The 14,197-nt window shown below is 42.8% G+C and overlaps 1 protein-coding gene across 5 annotated transcripts in view; it reads left to right on the plus strand.

The window, feature by feature from the left end:
- LOC119162364 (uncharacterized) overlaps positions 1–14,197 on the plus strand; it is a 67,145-nt gene that overhangs the window by 18,449 nt on the left and 34,499 nt on the right. For 2 of the 5 annotated variants that reach the window (XR_012887384.1, XR_012887383.1), the window contains exon 1: positions 13,594–13,657. The exons of the other annotated variants lie outside the window; for them this stretch is intronic. The gene's annotated coding sequence lies outside the window, so the exon portion shown is untranslated. Of the gene's footprint in view, positions 1–13,593; positions 13,658–14,197 lie in introns of those variants that run through there. 5 annotated transcript variants of the gene reach the window in all.

Below are 14,197 nucleotides of genomic sequence, written 5' to 3' on the forward strand. Positions count from 1 at the left end.
AACACAACTTTGGCAGATGTATACAGAATCATAATTGTCAAAAGTGCTGAAAGCCGCTTAAGAAAATGTGTGCCCGGCTAATGAACAGCTCCACTTGTCTCCGTTCTGAATGTTTGTAAAGGAAGTAAAAAAAAGAACTATTGTAGCAGCAGCAATGTTCAGAGTTTAAACAACTATAGTGTCTACTACGTACATCACCTCTGTTCACACCACTATTTAGTATATCACAAAAGCAGACGATATTTCTGGACAAGAACTGATCACATCCCGAACAAGCAGCAGGATGCTACGAAGACCTATTGCTATAGTAGACAAGAACTGAACTTTAAACACACTATATTCTAACTGCGAAAGAATTCATAGACTAGCATACTAAATTCCGTTTAATAATTGCCATGGTGTGGCAGTTACAATTTCTGTAACTACAAACACCATGGAGAGTTATGTGGGGTGAACAAAAAAATTTTGCATTTTATTATGAAATTTTGCACAAAACAAACAAATTGTAGACCACTGCAATGACCTACGTGTGGCAAGGAACATATTGTAACGGCACCTTTGGGGCGAGAAACAGGAGCTGTGAGATAAGGGGATCAGGACATCGTTGTCGTTTCCGTAGCCTCCGCCCATCCAGCACTCTATCACTGCGCGTGACAGAGTGCTGGATAGGCAAACACCACCCTATTTATAACATCATGGTGGAGGTATTAGCCTGATGAAAAAGACAATATTTGATGCATCATCACAAACGGTGAGCATTAAACTAAGAAGCAAGGCTTGCATCTACAGTTTTTGAAATCCAATAAACACTACATGACAGTTGTACATCTTATTATGGCAGGAGCTAACATGAAGATGCGGGCTTGAATGAGTTTCATATTGCTAAATTAAGTGTGTTGTTCGAGCCAATGTTTGAGTAAGCCAATTTTTGCAAGTTGTGGCAGTGACCTTGATGGAGTTTTCTGCCTTGGTAAAGAAAAGTTCTGTTGTCGAATAATGAGCTCTAACATTTGTTCAATGATTTTTTTTTCATCAGGTATACATCTCAACACATTCATTACAAATCCTCAACATTAACAAATGCTTCGATTCCAATGATACTGGGTGAAAAAATTAAGCTCCACAGGACTAGGCATTTAGCAGGGGTCCGGCTGTTCGACAGTTTAATAACACTATGTCTATGATGCTGAAAAATAGAGATTCGACAAGAACACATCCATTTACCAGAGCAGCAAACCGTATGAAGGCTACTGCCACAACTTAGACAAACGATTTTTGTTCAAATACTCAAAACAACCTAATCTTGAAAAATCTTGATTGACTCCAACAACAAAGTTTTTTAATGATTTGACCCTCATTCAAGCCTCCCCGCTATCATCATCTAAACTTCTGCCGTAATAAGACAACTGTCATGTAGTGTTTGATAGAATTTTAAGATATCGACAGTAAGCCTTTTGTTTCAATTCAATGCTCACCCTTTTAAATTATGCTTTAATGACTGTCTTATCAGCCAAAGAAATTAGCGCAAAATTGTGTCAAGGCGTCTTCAATTTTTAGAGCCAGACGTTTTCTAACTTTTGGTAAATGCAGTTAAAACAAACAATGTAATTTTATTCTACAAGAAAGAATCACTCTTGTAAAAAATATACAAAAAACACTGCAATTTTTCATGTTTGATTTGATTGATTTGTGGGGTTTAACGTCCCCAAACCACCACATGATTATGAGAGACGCCGTAGTGGAGGGCTCCAATACTTTTGACCACCTACAACATTTCCGCCTCCATCGGAAATGCAGCCCCTGCTGCAGGGACTCAATCCCACGACCGGCGGGTCATAGGCGAGTACCATTTCGCCATGTTTCTTCACTGCCAAAATTAGCATAAGTGTAAACAAAAATTATTTCGATACCTTAATCATGAAATTTTGCTGACAAAGAAGCAAAGACTGCGATAAAAGCATGAAGCAACAATCATGTGTAAGATATTTTTTCCCATAACTCAATTTCTGAGCACATGACTGTACTAGAAAGTGTTTCCCAAAAAATTCTGCTGGGACAACTTCTTCCCTTATTGAGGCATCAAAGCACCAGTTTTGGAAAATATTGCAGATGTCAAAGAAATCACTTCGCAGACTAACATGACAAGAACTCGCTAATACTTACAGGTAATGCTCAGTCGCAGTTTCTGAGGCAGCCCGATGGCTTCTGTGTAATTATCTGTACTGCCTTCTGTCCGCCTTTGGGCCAGTTTTTGTAGAATGTCTGCCGAGAAAACAAAAACATTAGGAACAATTCACTTTTTCTAGCAGGCCCCATGTAACGCAACTTTATCGGCCTCATGAGGTAGCAGTCTCGAAAGCATGCAAACAGCTGCTGCTTTATGTATGTATATCTCATACCCCATTCCCAGGCTCAAAAATAATGCCCAGTTATTGTTAAGCAAGAAATTTAACAGAAGAAAACAGAAACAACATTTTACACTAGACCTAAATATAACTTCGTAATACTCACTCAATAACCTATTTTACTTACGCATTATATGCATACATGTTGAAAAGGCTGGGCATGCAAATATCGCGGCAGGTGAGTTGGGACACCTAAATGCCAACTGAAAATGGGAAGGCAGACTAACGGAACAAATAAGACAGCTAACCAGAGGCCCATCATTAAACCTATCTTCATATCACGATGTAAATGCATGTCAAAATTCTAATCACGCAGTTTCGTACAAGCACAAAAATGAAGGAATGCATCTAATGGCTGAGGTTTGGCATAGCGACATGTGGTAGTGCATGTGCGAGCCAACCATCGAATAACTCAAGGAAGAAATCAAATGCTGAGCAGTTATCTCTCACATAGACCAACAGGCATGCTGTCTTGATTGATATCTCCACTTGTCTTGTTTCGTTTCTAGCTTAATGTCAACTTTTCCTGTTGGTGCTTGCAGTGTCTTGACTACTCTCTTCAGTCCATGTTTGCATGCCCAGCCTTTCTAACATGAAAAGCAACTTAGTTAGCCGCTCACCTCTCCTATTTGAAATATGTATACAATCTATAATTACGAATTTGTGCACTCTATGTAACAATAATATTGGGGTTCTGAATGTGAATTTCAATTCAAAAGCAGTTAAGCCTCTAACAATTTTGCCTCCTTCAATAGTGCAACTTCTGCCCTAAAGATTAAATCGACTCAGTGCAGGGGTTGTTCACATGGTAGCATAGTGTTGAGCAACGTAAGGTATATTTCAGGACTATGAAAAGAGCTCTAAGTAAAAGCAAGACATGCAACTAGCAAGGAGCAACACATTATCCGGCCTATAATTTATTCATGGTAACATAGAATACTGTGGCGCAGGCCATGCACCTCGGCAACTGTTCAGCTTTTCTTTCTGAACCACAGCTTAGTAGATTCAATATTGATATCTACAGATTGCTTTGAAAACAACAGTTAGGTTGTCAAAAAGTAGAACCCAAAAGGCCGAAAAAAGCGCCACGATTAATACAATATTAAACACTTATAGATGCAATACACCCAAAACACCGTTTTAGATGCACTGGTTGAATAGGTATTAGGTAAACAAAGCCGCAAAGCAATGAACTGCCAGCTATGTAGCTGCAAAAGGGGAGAAAGGAGGTGGCTCTAGTGCCATGAAAAAACCATGAAAGTACTATCAAGAGGAAAAGCTTGGTAGATGTTGAATCCACAACAAATGCAAGTTTCTGCTAGGTCGGTACTTAATGCTTGTAATTAGGCTGGTGACTGCATAGGTCAGAATGCGAAGTGCAGTATGGAATATCTCTTTCAAAGTTACATTCTCAGACAAAGTGAGAATTCAGCTTCATCGAACATTTCGTGTCCCGCAAACTTTTGATGTCGATGGTACATATTAAACATACAAAATGTTTCGTATAATGAACATATAAATATTTATAGAAGCTGCAGACTATTTCACAGAAGAGCATTGCAAAATATAAATCAACAAAGCCATGCAGTGCATAAATTGACCATTCATAATGGAAATTTAAAAAGCTACTAAACAACCCCACTGTCTGAACTTTCTGATAACTGCAAAATTGTAAAATGTGAACACGTTGCCACAAATTTTGTGTCGACATGATAAAATGATGAACTCACAGCCAATAAAACACACATTGTAGCTGTTTTCAGTTAATCACTTGGCTTCTCCATCGTTCTCATCGTGAAGAGAGGTACGCATACGTTGCCATTATGACTATACTGTCACAAAGAAACAAAGCATGATGCCAATGATTGTGCAATCAACATGCAGCCATCAACTAAGCAAGGCGTCATTGATGTGCCGCTGTGCTAAATCGGCATGGTGAAGAAGTACTGTGCAAGGCATAGGTGAGGTAAACAAATATGCAGCACGCCTTACAAAGACACAATCTATACAGAATATTTTAGGGTCAAAACACTATTTCATATTGCAGAGAGAAAAAACTGACTGTCAGTGCAACATTAAATCACTTCGTTAGCGAAGAGTATACACTGGTCAGGCAATGAAGGGGGTCACCATAATTGTTTTTCGAAATGAAGTTTCTGCGATACTCACACAATGCGATTAATGCAGCACCCTGTAGGAATTAGCGAGATGGTCTGCAAGGTGATAAAAAAGACAAAGCAAAAGCTGCCTAATCGCACTTTGAGAGAATGTAAAACACACTGTGCAGGGAATTACTTTTGCAGACATATTCCTATAAGCTATAAAACTGACAAATAACATGCCTACTCTATGCAACATAGGAATGCCTCACGCCTTTGCAAGACCTTTACTGTGGTGACTTCACTGTCTGTGTAGGCCAGAAGCAGCCGGCCTATGGCTCTCAGGCATCTGATCCATTCGTTGAAAAGAACTTGTGGCTCACATCCTTGTAGCACTGCTTTTGGGAGCTGCTTCCTGCGATAACAAAAGTAGCTCAACACACATATGCTCTGTAAACACTCACATAAAATCCGCATTGGTGCCTTTTTTTAAAAAAAAATTCCAGCTATAGGCTGAACCACAGCATTTCTCTCTTCTGTTATATTGGAGAACCTTATTGCTTTCCCTGGCTTGGTTTTCTTGTTTTCAACGATGACCCAATCCAGCAGAAGTTAAGCTTCAGTTCGGGAGAAAGCAGTTGCAAAACATGAATTTATTATACAACATAAAAATAATAGAATGATGTTGCATGATATAAGAAATGATATTTCTTGTAATGTCCCACCACCAAGAAATGATTGAGCAAGCTGTGACATTAGGGTGTCAAAAAAAATAATGGAGTTTCTTGAAAATGCAATATACTGGCAATTCTAGTATTGAAATGTGCTGTCACTACTGACTTTGTAGCTGCAAGTGCCTGCTGAATCTACTCGAGTGCACTTAGCAAACCTGTGTAATGATAATGACTGACAGAGAAACCCCAGTTCTCACTTAGCTGCCCACATCACAGCATCATGTTACTTCAGATAAGAGTTTCTGGTTTGAAGTATGCAGTTGCATGATTTATGTGGCTATGTCGCACCACATTGAACGTGATCGACATCTGCTCGAATTACGTGAGCAGCTGAAAAATGCTCCATTGTGCAATTAGCTGCAACAATGCAGTATTGCAAGCTATCAGACGCTTCACCGTACACCAACAACAAATTTTGGCACCAGCAAGATTTCGCAGTGTATACAAGCTTCTCAACACAGTATCCAATGCTACAAGCGGCAATCTTTATTTTTATATCCAGATGCATAGAACATGCACACAGTAGCCAATAACTATGCCAAGTAGATGAGTTCATTTTAGGTATTCTATAAAATTCATAGACAAGAATCAGGCACATCACTAAAGCCTGTTGTTTAGCATAAGAGGTGGAACTGTGCTTGCAAACGTACACTGAAAACATAGTGATTGACCTTTAAAATTGGTAAAACCTAGGTTTACGTTTGGCAGAAACAAATCACATACAGTAAAGACAGTCCAAGACACTGCATTGATAAGGTTGTAATTTTATATGTGGCTCACTATTCTTCTCACTATGCACGCATTTACAAGAAAGGGTGATATGCTTGCTGCAAGAAACAATAAATTTTTACAGTTTTTGCGAAATTCTACTTGCCCCTTTCTACGGAAGGCAACACTTTCTGAAACCAAGTCATGTTTCCAGACGAAATGCACTAGCCATGGTGACAAATAGGTGGAGTACTCTTCTACAGCACGTTTTATTGGAACAAAAAACTATGGTAAAAATAATTTCTTCATACAGCTAGCAAGAGCCTTTCTACTGTTGTTTACGTGAAGCAATTTTATCTCAGTGAGTGGTCACACTAATAAGGGCCACATAATAATGACTGCAAAAACACAGTGACTGGTTGTGCAGCAATTTCCAATTATGCTCATTCATGGAAACCATTGCACTTCTCCCTCAACTAAAGGTTACACATAATATAACACTTTAGCATGAATAATGCTAAGTTGGTAGGTAGCATACATCCTGATATTACTCTGTATACCCTCACTTATTTTGCAATAGTTTCACTTCGACATGACTACCTCAAAACAACTCTTCTTCATTTAATGGAACTTGGTACATTACCTTTGAGTTAGTGACAGATGGTGAATAAGCACTTCTTATGGGATGCTTGGCTCACCGTGTAGTCAGCACTGCACAGTTCGTCAGGGCACATCTGTTTGCTACCTTCAGTACACAGGAAGAAACTTAGGCATTCAAACAAAAACAAAGCAAGTATCGCAGCAGCATTTCGTCTTTTGGAGATAGAAAGGGGGGGAGGAGTAGTGCAGCATTGTTCTTCATAAGTTTCACACACGTGCATTAACTGTTTTATTTTGCGCATAAACAGTATAAAATATTGAAAATGGTTAGAGGAGACAAGCGGCCGCATATTTGAAATCCTCCAAAGAAGGCGGAAACACTCACTTGGGATCTTACAGTATATATACTGTGCCATCTATATAAAGTATGCAGAGTGCTGAATTTCACTAAGATTTGCACACTATAAAGCCAATGTGAAACGGCACCGTATTGCACTCGCTTCGCTCTTCAGCTTGTGCTTCCGAAATTTCCTGAAGTTGCACAGACAGCAATGTGGTCTGGTCAAATTTAGGTATACCCATTCCAACAGGCACCGCTGGCTTCAACTTCAAGTGATAGCACCAAATGAACCCATTTATTAGTGGCATGTGACTAATGCTAAGTACCTAAGCATTCGAATAAAAAAAAGTGCAAGTATATTTCAGTTTATTGTTTGATTTATATTGTTAATTTTTCCGCATGTCACTTTTTCTCTGATGCTGGGTATCGAGATAAAGGCAAAATATTTTTAAAATATACTATTACAATATGCTTATCAGCAACAGTCTTACTACATTATACCTAGTAGTGCTAGCGATATCACTGCAAAAATTGAGAGCAATGACAATGGCATATCTCAGAGACCTTCACAGTCTTTCATTTAGCTGCAGTTAAAGGCGGCAGCTGCTAAATGAACTTTGAACCCCTTCTTTCAGAAACCCAGTGAGCTGCTTTTCTTCAAAAACAAAAAACTATCGGGCACAAGGTGCAGACATTGACGGAAGTAGATATCGCCCGGCAACGGGGACTATACCGTTCGGAGTTGATGTGCCGGCACTCTTGCCAAACCGTTGCAGCGAAGGCAGCTTCTTCGCCCCTTTTCGCCCTATGAGCTTGGGTAGCACCCGTGCTAACGCGCTGTACATCTCTCGTACTTGCTCGAATCAGGCGATCGCTTTCGTATGGTGTTTCTGTTTTGTTCTATTTTAATATATTTTTTTCTGATAGCCAAGTAGCGAGAGCAGCGATGCGCCACAGCATTGGTCCCTGGCGCCCAACTGGGACGAGAAAATAATTAACGGACAATGCGAAAATAGCAAGAGCCAAAAGGACAACAAGCTGGACGTAACTTAAGCAACTACTGCTGGCACAAGACCTGCAAACAATAAAATAAACGCTGCTGACAGAATATGCCGCGCTAATATCCATAAGTGCATTATTGCAATTATATACAGCCCAGCTGTCATAACCCTGCTAATCAAAGTGGCTTGTTTATCTACACGAAACACGCCAACTGAACTTTGGTCGTGTCGCTTGATAACGCAACTGCAACACAAAGGATGGGAAGCGCAGTTTTGTCGGCCACTCACCCGGGACGTAGAGGAACTTTCGTCAACTATAACGCAATGCGTACTTTAACACGACACTTGACTGCAGCTACTAAGTCCACACCGCAAAACCCCTGGTAACCAACTTCACGGTAAGGGGCACGTGACACCGTTGCATAGAATTCGCAAATACGCCGAAGCCGCGCGCGCAAAAAAAAAGCCGCTTTCAAGTAAGCCTCTGTGCGACTTCGAAGCAGCGTAAACATTCAAGGCATGAGCATTTTGTCGGCAGTCGAACAGGCCGAAGGCGGGGAAAATTCACGAGAGCCGTAAGATAGAACTTACCTGATAGCGAAGTCCACAAAACTTGTTCGCTGGTCAGCTTAGCGGGAAAGCTCCGACACAGTGGTGACTCGAAGAAGTGAAGTTAACGACACCTTGCGCAGACTTCTGGTGGCATATTGTCCAACTTCACGCAACCGCAGGTTAGCCGATCAGAACAGGACAAGGAATACACGTCCTGGCGTCGCAAATCGCCGTGGAACATGGTCGTTTCCAACGAGTCCCCGCCGCGACGTTCCGCTGCGACAGCCGACCATGTTGGCGTGCGAGCGCCGCGCATCCGCGACCTTACATGCGCTGCGTCAACGCCTCCTATAAAACTATGCCTGCAACGTCACTCTCATTTCCATTGGGAGCCTCCAGCCAGCACAGACTAGAAGGCCATGCCTCCTGCCTTCTGTTGCGACCGCCCGCCTCCGTACCTTCAGTCACGTGACATCATGGCTCCTTGGATTAAACTGTGAGTGCATTGCTGTGTGTACAGGGGGCGGCCGTCGGAGACGCTCGCCTTCGAAGCGAAGGAGGCAGGTAAAATCAGAGGGTATCGCAGCACGTTCACGACTCACGTTCTAGGCATAATTTTTTTTAAGTTCATGACATTTGCTGCAAATATTATCGAAAGACGATAGTATTCTGTTGGCCGTACTACATGAGTCCTAGTCTCTTCTGCGGCCACCCGTGATTTCGTTCTCGCACTTGAAAGGCGTGGGGAAAGCTCAAAATCCGAGAACAACAACAAGTGACAAAAAGAGCACAAACTCACCACTAAGTTTATTTTCCTGAAGCATTGCCTGTTATGAAGGATCTTGTGGGACATGGACTGAACTATTTCACTTCCTGCGCGTGCAGGAACGAACATACAAGGCATTAAACTTAGCCTGCAACCACATTATCTATGAAACGTCAAAACCAAATAAATTCTGACCTAAATGTCTCGGAAAAACTGCCAAGCCTGCGCACCGTTCAAACCGCAGTGAGCGTGTGAGAAAATAATAATAAAAGTAAACAATTTACGTGCACATTGTAATAGACCAAACTAAAAGATGTCTAGAACTAGCAGCTTGTATTTACTACTGTGCTTCAAAACCGAGGGCACGCAGACGAAAGAATCGTCTTTCTTTCTCTTGTAAAATGGTTCTAGCACCACTCGAGCAAGCGTATCCCGGCCTCTTAAGTAGTCGCGCGTGGTATAACTGTGGTTTGAAGTCACACGAAGAAAAGGGGGGAGGTAAAGGGTTTTGAAGTGGTTTTCAAGTTTGCGCTGCGCCTTTGAAGTAATGATGCACCAACTGGTCTTACATAGCTTACAGTTTTCGTACCGTTTCCGTCCTGGCATCATAAATGCACTGGAGATTTCTTTGAACAGATTTCTTTTTACGGCATTATCCCTGCTGTCGTGCCATGTGTTCGTTACTAAAAGAGCACGTAATAAGCTATTTAATTTTTCTATGCACCGAAACGTGTTTTTTTTTTAACAATAGAACCTTCTGCATCAATGTAAAATTTTACTAGGCGTAGGAGGTAACCAACGACCCCTAAACCTGGCAGGCAGACCTAGATGGGCCCGATCACAACTAATCACAACATTTTATCGACGACTACTTTGAGTATGACGATAAAGAATGGCAAAAACAATCCTAGAGAAACAAAAAGATTTATTACATAAAATTCACTCCCCCATCTTTCCCATGGATACAGAGGACAAACTTCGCACAAGTGCGGTCATGGTCGTTTTCTAGATACATCGTTAACGTCATCATTTCGGGTCACTATCTACTTCCAGATGCTCATTGCTGAACTTCGAATTTAGGGCATTGGTTGCGAGCGTCCACTATCCAGTGACCTGCATCTTCTTCATGCGATGTGCTTCGGTCTCTAGATGCTCCAGTTTGTAGCCGATGTGTTTAAACAGCACGATACCGCAGACTCAGCACGACAGGTCGATCACTTTGCCGTTCTGTTCCTTCAGCTCCTGTAGTGGCTCTGACATGGACGACATCGGTGGTGAAATTGGTGGCGTCGTCGCCGACGGCAGCGAATTCGTAGGTAGCGATGTCACAGGATGAATATGTGGCGTTTAACGTCCCAAAACCACCGGTGATATGATTATGAGAGACGCCGTACTGGAGGGATCCGGAAATTTCGACCACCTGGGGTTCTTTAACGTGCACCGAAATCTGAGCACACGGGCCTACAACATTTCCGCCTCCATCAGAAATGCAGCCGCCGCAGCCAGAATTCGAACCCGCGACCTGCGGGTCAGCAGCCGAGTACCTTAGCCATTAGACCACCGCGGCGGGGCGGCGATGTCACAGCGGACGGCAGGGGCGAGATCTCAGCAGAGGCGAGCTTCCTCAGGTGTTCTTCCCTCTGTAATGCATTCTTATGCTTTTTGCCCTTAATGTGAGCGTTCAGGTCATTCTCGCAGTTTATGGCTACACCACATAACTGGCAGACCAAGGGCATCGAAGCGATCTGGGGTGAAGGTTGCCCCGTGGCGGAAGGACCGACTGCCGTTTCGACATCCGGGCTGCTGTTCAGCGGGGTCCCGCTCGCGGCCATTCCAACTAACAATCTGTGGTTTTCAACACTTTTCTGATGTTTTGCGCTCCTCAGGTGGTCACAGTAAGGCACTTGCTCGTTGACCTGCACGCTGCATTCCCGGAAAATGAACTGTGCCAATGCCATCTGCGGAAAAAGAAAACAGGCCACGTCTTAGAATAACGGATTACAAGTGTTCCGCGGGTTCCACCCTCGAGTCCCCTTTTTCTGAAAAATTGCGCGTTGCTGTCAATGATGTGCCTTTATCGGGGATAGCTCCACGGCTGTGTGGCCAAGAAACAGTGGTAGCGGTAGCCTGAGAGCTACAACATTAAGCCAGGTTGTGCGACTCCCAAACTACACAACGAACGTCTGAAGGCGGAAGACAAAAACTTTTATGTCGTCTGTTTCTTTCATTCGCCGTTTGGTTGGGCCATCAAGTTAAGTTGGCTTTTATTTTTAAATGTAATAGGCGTAAATGAGATCCACCAATAAACTCTTAGTTTTTTAAAAGTTTTGTTTACGCAGTAGTATGCGCTTTCGAGCCGAATCGTCGCTCAACAACCGACAAAACAAGCCTCGCAAACACGTATACCGTCATTTTCCAGTGCCTGGGGCGTCTTATGAAATTCGCATAGACAGGGGCGCCACACTTTCGTCTAGGCTTTTATTTGTGTGCGAAAAACTCCGGGGGCCACGGTATTAGCCAATAGTGAGAATAAATGATGCGCTGTTTCGATCAGGCGCGCTTCTTCTTTCAGGATGCAAGCACTTTCTAGCATGTCAACATTGCACAGTAACACTCAATCACAAAAATAACACGACAGAACAATTACGTTTCATGACGCATACTTAAGGTGATAACGCCCAGTGACGTGACTACTTTTGCCAGTGCCATTTCTCGATTCTTTCTTTGCAGCACACTCGCGGGTACGAGAGAAGAGAGAAAGTGGTCCAACTGTGTAATGAACCCCCGTTACGCCGCTCGTTATAAATGGGCTCGAGTAATTTTCGCGACTATCGATTTGTTAGATAATACACTCCAACACGTCTGCCTTGGTGGATCAGTGGCTCTAGGGTACAAGGCTGCTGACTCAAAGGTCGCGGGATCGATCCCGGGCGTGGTGGTCGCATGTCGATAGAGGCGAAGTGGCATATAGGGTGATGTAGTGTTTGATATCAGGGCACGTTAAAGAGTACGAGAGGGTCGAATGTTCCTGAGCCCGCCACTACGGCGCCCCTCGAAACCACATATATGGTGGTTTTGAGACGTAAAACCCTGCATATAGTTGTTATTATTTGATACCCTCCAACATTGGGGTCAATAGGTGAATACTGGGTAAAGTAGGTCCCCACCATTTTTAAAGAATGATGGGTGACGCTGTCCTGCCTTTCCAATTAACCTTCGAAGACGGATTTCAAGCATCGAGTGTGATAGCTACGTCTCTGAACGTGAAGCTGCTTAGGGCAACCAGCCACTTCTGCTCGAACAATATGAAACTCGTGTTTGGCTTCACTAAGTACATGAAATGCTGGTCGATGAGTTACATTCAAGGGGCTGCAACTTCGATTGACGTTCTAGTAGAAAGATGTGTTAGAACTACCACATCTGAGACATTATGATTGACTCGGAGACACAAAAAAGATATGAAAAAAGCATTGTAAAAATTTTAAAAAGTTGCCAAACGTTTCCATGCTCCGAAGGCGGATGACTACTGAAGTTCCAAGCCCCAGAAGGCTGATTCGAAAGCATTATTATGCGTCTCTTTAACGGAAATGCAACTTTACGAAAACTATCTTGAAACATTGTTGCTAGCTGATTTGTCATAACTATGCTATACACTGCAAAAAATATGCTGCATTTACGGACGAAAAAGCAGTGGTATCCTCATTCAAACTATAAGGACCCCGTCCTTGCTACAAAGCACGGGCTTATCACGCGTGCACCATTGAAAATTAGTCTCCATAGCTGAGAAGTGTGGCAGTTTGGGCTAGTTGGTATGGCATGACGATAGTTATAGCGCGAGAAGAAAACGACGACACAGAGACAAGAAGGACACGAAAGACACATAGCGCTCGTGTACTTTCTGTCCATCTTGTCTATGTGTCGTCGTTTTGTTCTCGCGCTATAACTATCGTCATTCCATAGCTGAACATACGGATGCTTCCTCTGTCATTGCAAAGTATGTCAGCAAGCATACTATTACAACAACAATGATGCCTTCGTATATAGATAAAACGTGGCTCCATAGATTGACATATGGACGCTCCCTCCACCATGGCGAAAATAGAAGCAAACAGATTATTGCAATACAAATGAGCCCTCCGTACACAGAATAAGGTTCGTGCAATTTTCTCTGCATGCGGCCGCGACATGCATGCATGGAGCTTGTCATTTGATATCCATCGCTATGTTGCAAATGTTAATTGCTGTACAAATCTGAATCTCGCGCTGAACAGCAATTTAGAGCTTTTCATTCTTCATGTAAACTGGAGAGGGCGCTCCACAATCACCAATCGTCTACTGTCGATAGGTATATAATCACGTATCATCGCGTTGACGATGTGTTCTGTGAAGCTGCACGATTGGACACCAACCTGCTTTGTTCACACCGGCTCGGCGTGGGTCAGCGTATCTTAGGTGAGTGATCGACTATTTTCAACTTGTTGCCTGTGTAGTGATAGCTTCTGCCGCTAAAATGAGTGTGTTGTCGCACACGCACGCTTAGAATAAGAGATAAAGGCTAACGTTGCACCGAGAACATGTGGGAAACTAGCACAGTGTGATCTGGCCAGTCTTTTTCTTTTGTACGCTTTGGTCTCCGCACCTATAAATGTTAATAAGGGATGAGACAGCTGAGCATATTGCGCATTTTCGATACATTTCTGTTTTCTTGCGCCAAGCTGCTCCAAAAGCATAAAAATCGCGAAAATCGCGCCGAACTGCTTCAAAGCAGCCTCGAAAGCTAGAGTTTTGATGCCAACCTCAGCTTCAGTGATAAAAAAAAAGCCGAGTTGACTAGTAATACACGCCCAATCGCGGTTTTTTTTTTCTGCACTTCGCACTTTTCTGGTGACGAAGGCTTCTCCCACGGTGCCTCCATATTCTCCCCTAAACTGATTAATAGCCCCGCCTCGGTGGTCTAGTGGCTAAGGTACTCGGCTGCTGACCTGCAGGATG

The sequence above is a fragment of the Rhipicephalus microplus genome, chromosome X (genome assembly GCF_043290135.1).
Source record: "Rhipicephalus microplus isolate Deutch F79 chromosome X, USDA_Rmic, whole genome shotgun sequence".
In the NCBI taxonomy this organism is placed as follows: Eukaryota; Metazoa; Arthropoda; class Arachnida; order Ixodida; family Ixodidae; genus Rhipicephalus; species Rhipicephalus microplus.